The sequence below is a fragment of the Desmodus rotundus genome, chromosome 10, assembly GCF_022682495.2.
Source record: "Desmodus rotundus isolate HL8 chromosome 10, HLdesRot8A.1, whole genome shotgun sequence".
NCBI classification, from domain to species: Eukaryota; Metazoa; Chordata; class Mammalia; order Chiroptera; family Phyllostomidae; genus Desmodus; species Desmodus rotundus.
The window spans coordinates 40,613,079-40,619,816 of NC_071396.1; the positions used below are offsets into that span (position 1 = coordinate 40,613,079).

Below are 6,738 nucleotides of genomic sequence, written 5' to 3' on the forward strand. Positions count from 1 at the left end.
CCCTACTCCAGGTTTGCCCGGCTTCAGAGACCTTTCTCTCTGTGCATTCACAAACCACACGGGCAGGCGTATAGCTGGTCAGTCTTTCTCTTGACCCATTAACAAAGGCTAACCCATCTCTCCTTGAGGTTATAGAAGCTGCTAGAAAACGCATGAAGGTTTCTGCTAGCATAATTTTGGGGTCTTTCAGAAATCCAGTGATCTTCTGACTGAATAAACTTTGTAACTTACTGAAAAATACTTCTTTCGCCACAGGCTGACTCACATTTCATGAATATTGTTATGTTCTCCTTTATATGTTACTATTTATCACAATAGCACATAATCACCATCTCTCTCCTTCTCTTATCAAAAGAAGAGAAACAAACTACTGCTTAGCATCTGTCTCAGAATTGTCCGTGCCCCTTGCGCACTTACTAGAGCCACCTCGGGAAAATCTAGACGTGACTCAGCTGAGCAATGGGTTAGACAACTAATGGCAGAAATAGGAAATTCTGGTCCGGCTATTACCGATCTCCCTTAATCCTCAGAATGTAATCCCAGAATGAGGGGCAAATCGGTTCAAAGGACAAAACTGATTGCCTTCACCAGCAGTTTCCAATTGGCCAGAGAAAGAAAGTTGATTTATAAACAAACCATAGACATGTGTCTTGTGTCGGCGACATTGAGACGCGTAGGGACTCACGAGCCTGCCAGGTCAAAGGCTGGGCAAGTCAAAGAACCTCTAGACAAGCGAATGCCGCGAAAGTCAGCTCCTATCACAAAGGTGCTTTCTAGTCATTAAAAACTGGCTGATCTCAAGACTAAGGGAAATATCCTGGCTGGACATTACACTATCAGGCTGTCCTTGCAAAAGGAATTGTGACAGTCCCCCAAACCAAGTCTTCCAGGAGTTCAAAGAAAGCGTTATAAAACGCACAGTTGTGCCTCAGCATCAGATAAAAATATCATAAACGACCTGGATAAAAACCCGCATTGAAAGAGCCCCCAGCAGCCCCAGGCCAGAAATCTGACTGTGGCGGAGGAAGTCACGTGGAACCTCGCTGAGATCTACCTGAGATACGGGCAGCTCAGCAGGAACAGATTGGCCATTGTTCTAAAGCAGCACTGGCAGTAAGCGTTAGACAAATGCACTGGCGGAGTGCGCCTTTCCTGCCGGCCTCCCCTGCCAACGGCGCCATTCCAGCAAAGTTGTCAAGGCGGGGAACGGACAGTCATCAGACCTGAGGACCCACATCAATGCCTTCAAGTGGCCTCTGCGCTAGGGCCCACCTCCACTGGAATATGAATGTCCTTTGGTTGTTGTCTGCTCATTTTCAGGATGGGTCAAGCCCTTCCCTCTTGAAGAGCTGTAGAAACAGCAAAAATGCTACTCAAATGTACGGCTTGCGCTTGGGAAATTCTTGCCCTCTTTAGATTTACTGTCATGAACCAAATCTACAAAGTACTACCACTTACTCAAATACTAATCTTTCTATCCCGGGGGTTGATAAAACAATGACCTAAGGGACAAATCTAGTCTGCCAACCATCTTTGTAAATAAAGTTTTATTAGAACAAATTCATTTCATATTGTTTATGGCGACATTTATGCTACCGCAGCAGATTTGAGTAGTTATGAGAGAGACCACAGGGCCCACAGACCCAAATTATTTATTATCTGACTCTTCACAGAAAATGTTTGCTGATTCCAGGTCTATACCATCCTCGACCTTCAGGCAAATGGAAGGAATACTCATATAAAACTGAGCCAAACTTTCCAAAAACAGTTAAAACTGTGCAGACCCAGAGTTCCAGCCAAGATGGAAGAATAGGCAGAAATGTTTCACTTCCTCACACACCCAAAAGAAGGACAACAAATTTGAAAACAAAAAACAACCAGAACTGCCAGAAAATTTAACTGTATGGAAGTCTGACAACCAAGGAGTTAAAGAAGACGCATTCATCCAGACCAATGATCTGTGACCAAAAAAAAAAAAAAAAAAGGCCCAATGAAAGAACAGCTCAAAGCTCAGAAAAAATACAGCTAAGTGATGAAGAGATAGCCAACCTATCAGATGCAGAGTTCAAAACACTGGTAATCAGGATACTCACAGAAATGGTTGAATATAGTTGCAAAACAGAGGAAAAAATTAAGGCTATGCTGAGTGAAATAAAGGAACACATACAGGGAACTAACAGTGACAGGAAGGAAACCAGGACTCAAATCAAAAGTTTGGAGCAGAAGAAAGAAAGAAACATTCAACCAGAACAGAATGAAGAATTCAAAAAAATGAGGAGAGGCTTAGGAACCTCTGGGACAACTTTAAACACTCCAACGTATGAATCATAGGGGTACCAGAAGGAGAACAAGAGCAAGAAAATGAAAACTTATCTGAAAAAATAATGAAGGAGAACTTCTCAAATATGGCAAAGGAAATAGACTTCCAGGAAGTCCAGGAAGTTCTGAGAGTCCCCCAAAAATTGGACCCAAGGAAGCACACACCAAGGCACATCATAATTACATTACCCAAGATTAAACAGAAGGAGAGAATCTTAGAAGTAGCAAGAGAAAAGGAGACAGTTACCTACAAAGGAGTTCCCATAAGACTGTCAGCTGATTTCTCAAAAGAAACCTTACAGGCAAGAGGGGGCTGGAAAGAAGTGTTTGAAGTCATGAAAGGCAAGGACCTACATCCAAGATGACTCTATCCAGCAAAGCTCTCATTTAGAATGGAAGGGCAGATACAGTGCTTCCCAGATAAGGTCAAGTTAAAGGAGTTCACCATCACCAAGCCCTTATTATATGAAATGTTAAAGGGACTTATCTAAGAAAAAGAAAGTCAAAACTATGAACAGTAAAATGACAACAAACTCACAGCTATCAAAAACCAAACCTAAAAAAACAAAAACAAAAGCAAACTAAGCAAACAACTAGAACAGGGAGAGAATCACAGAAATGGAGATCACATGGAGGGTTATGAGAGGGGAGTGGGAGAGGGAGAGAGGGGGGAAAGGTACAGAGAATAAGAAGCATAAATGGTAGGTAGAAAACAGGGGGAGGATAAGAATAGTATGGGAAATGGAGAAGCCAGAGAACTTATATGTACGACCCATGGACATGAGCTAAAGCGGGAGAGATGCTGGAGGGTGCGGGATGGCAGTGCAGGGAGGAGGGGAATAAAGGGGAGAAAAAATTGGGATAACTGTAATAGCATCATCAATAAAATATACTTAAAAAAAAAAGAACTGTGCAGGCCCAATGGAATGCCCATAGCTATAGTTACAAAGAGATCAGACCATTTGGCAGTTAATTGGCTTTGTATAAGTTAGAAAAGGTCAACTCATAAATCCAGGAATACCACTTAAGATTTTTGCTGCACTTTGCTACAAGGAGACATGGTCAGATAGTGCCAGAAACCCATACAAAACACACAGTCTAATCAAAATATATGGACTTTTCCTCAATATCAAACAAATCAACCTTTGCATGAACTAAAACCTAGCAACTTGGTTTTCTGGAATATATATCGAGATAAAAACAGCCCTCGAACCCTTTGAACAGAACCTTATCAGGTACCCTGAACAACTGAACAGGGGCAAACCTTCAAGACTCTGGTTTGCAGATCAGTAAATTCCAATTAAAGAGACAAATATCATCCTTGGATTCTTACAAGGCCAAGTCGACAGCTCAACCTTAGGTGAATGAAACTGTGCTTTATATTTGGAAAAGATCATGCATACTGTTGGCTGGGAAATTACGTGAAGGGAGGAAAAGGTGGAAAAGGGAAATCACTAAATGGCTGCTGCACTGCCCAGGCAAGAGAGAGTTAGGTCCGGGGTCGGTCGCTGCCCGCTGCATTCATGGTAGGAGGGAGTGTAGTCTCAGAGAGATAACTGGGCGATTTTCAAGCAAAGTATCATGGGAAGGAAAACCAGGAAAAACAAACAATCATTGGAGGAGGAGCTACATTCTGAATCAAAAACCAAATTTTTTTCCCGTCCTCCTACTCCAGGCCCAAAGTCACGAAGCCCCAGATATCTGAAAGGACAAGTTCTATCAAATTATCAAAGAAAAAAATAACCCTTATTGTCTATACACTACTGAGGAGAACTACAAAGGAGAAAGAGCTAGCGGCTTCATCTTCGAAAGGTCCTATAACATCGTTATGAAGGCTGAACGAAGACTCTGCAATAAAAGAAACTGATAGCTCAGTGTTATTCCTTCAGCCACGAGTAAATTCGACATAACATATTGCCAGCTAGGTTTCTGAAGATTATTTTTAAACCACAGCATGCCCTAGTAGTGTTTATTCAAGGTAAGGTATATAAGGACATCTAATTTAATTTATCACCTAAAAAGATGAAAGGAGAAAAGTTTATATGATCTTCTCAGAAGTTTTCATACATTTATTTTTTTGCTAAGATTTTCCAGTAATTACATTAGGTCACGAAAGTACCAGTAAATGCTTTCAAAACAGCTTTCAGCAGCAGCCCTTCCCCGTCATATGGTTAACATGGGAATCACGTTGATGGATAAAATGCAAAAGACCAAATGTGATGTGAGCATGAAGGGGTTGAAATAGAACTTCTAGTGCTGTCTGGTACCGTAGTACCCAGGCACTCCTCCTGCCAGGGTACCACTACTTCAGATCTCTACCTAGTGGTAGAGACACCAGTACAGGGTATCTCTACCTCAAATCTCACTTCCAATGCATCTTAAGAAAAATCTTAAGGTATTAACATTTGCCCTGGCTGGGGTGGCTCAGTAGGCTGAGCGCAGCCTGCAAACCAAAGGGAGGCAGGTTAGTTCCCTGGTCCGGGCACGTGCCTGGGTTGCGGGCCTGCCTGGTTCCTGGTGGTGGCCTGTGCAAGGCAACCAATGGATGTTTCTCTCCCTCTCTTTCTCCCTCCTTTCCCCTCTTCTATAAAAAAAGGTATTAAAACTTTTATGATTACCTACCTGGCAGGGGAGACATCGTGATTGTGAAGGTGGTTTTCCCAGAGCGAGGCTCATCCGTGGCACTTTGCACGTGCTGACCCCCGCGATTTCCCCAAACGTGGGGAACTCGATGCACAATCGGTGGCAGTGGGGGGCTGTGCTTGCGCTCTCTCCTGAAACGAGTTTATGAAAACATCGTCACTGTCCCTTAGCAATATGCCAAGATGAACGTGAACCTGATCTATCATTCCAATGTCAGTTTTACTTGATGCCTCAGAGAAATTAAATAATTTGTGTAAGATCACAAATATATAGTATTTCCTAGATTTAAATGTTTATACGCTCTGCTCCAAAGCCTATGGTTTAACTACCACCCTGTATTGCATCCCTTTATTACTATGACTTACACATAACATTAGTAGGAATTTTTAAATCAAAACTTGATCATTTTCATACATTCTCCCAATTGTCAGGCATTTTCATCAATTTTTATCTTTCGTAAACAGTACTCCAGAGGAAAAACTTTCAGAAGCAGCGGCTTAGGTAATTTTACTTTACAAATCTAAGGAATTTAAATATTAAAACCTAGCCCGCTGGCTCTGTGCAGAATAGACAGTTAATGTTTATGGCTTTTTCTCCATCATTTTTCCATTTTTAGATTCAGTGTAGATGACTTCTCGCTGCACAGAGCATGGGCACCTCCATTTATTGGCCTCTGAGTACAAGGCATCGTGTTACATACGTACAAATAGATATTTTATATAAGTTCTATGGCAGGCTATCCGGTAAGTGTTACTTTCCTTTTACAGAAAAGAAACTGAGGTTTGGGAGGTGAAAAAACTGACCAAAGAAAAAGTGAAGCACTGAACAGTGTGTATCTGGAAATACTGAAGCTTTAAAATGATATGTTACCTGAATAAAAATAAAAAATGTTTAGTTCAAATACAGTATTTCCTTACATTTTCCCAAAGGAAAGTAAGCCATTATTCCAGCCATCCAATTCAGAGAACATCGTTAAAACTAGTAAAAATTTCCAAAAGTAAACAATCTATTGAAAATTAGTGTGTTATAAAACTACATTTCAAACTTTTATATAAATTTTACTACAACATAACAAAGATAGGCATTGCACAAATGATAAATAAAATATACAACCATTCCCAAAAATATTCACACGTATTTATGAACATACTTGATGCCTTATACTTTTCTAACTATCAGAAAGCTTTAAAATACGCAAAACCTTTGTCTAGCATCTGGGCTGTATATCACATATGAGGTCACTTAATATCCCCAAATGGTATAATCTTGCCAACAAGCCTGTGACGTTGGAACTGTTATTCCTGTTTTATAAAAGATCAGCCTAGAAAGATTAGGCATTCTGCCCAAGGATGTCCAGCTAAACAAAACTGAGATGTAAATGAAGCAGACCAATTTTTAAAAATCAACCTTAAAAAATAAATAAATTACAAAAAAACAAAGAACAAACCCCCCCAAAATCAACATTAAAATTATACAACTCACAAACCAAGAATGGTGGTCTATTGTGGACAACATGCAAGGTTTAATCGTGTTGGCTTAGACTTGATTTCCATCTCATCTTGGGTTAGTGTCGTATCCTTCAGCGGAACACAGTCTTTCTAAGTGTGACATCTGTGACACAGGAAGCCGGGGCTGACCAGGCAGGTGTGGGCAATATCACACGTGACCTGCAAAGGCACTCGCACACCCATAAGTGATTACAAGGTTGTTCATATTTTACTGCTATTCATATCACTTTTGAAGTGATAGCTCAGTCTTCCACTGGAAAACACAGGC

General features: G+C 40.9%; 1 non-coding gene across 1 annotated transcript; it reads left to right on the forward strand.

Moving 5' to 3' along the window:
* The first annotated feature begins 4,933 nt into the window (after positions 1-4,933).
* On the forward strand, positions 4,934-5,096 carry LOC112320388 (U1 spliceosomal RNA). Its single transcript, XR_002976418.2, has one exon. It is a non-coding gene; the product is annotated as a U1 spliceosomal RNA (small nuclear RNA).
* Positions 5,097-6,738: the final 1,642 nt, after the last annotated feature.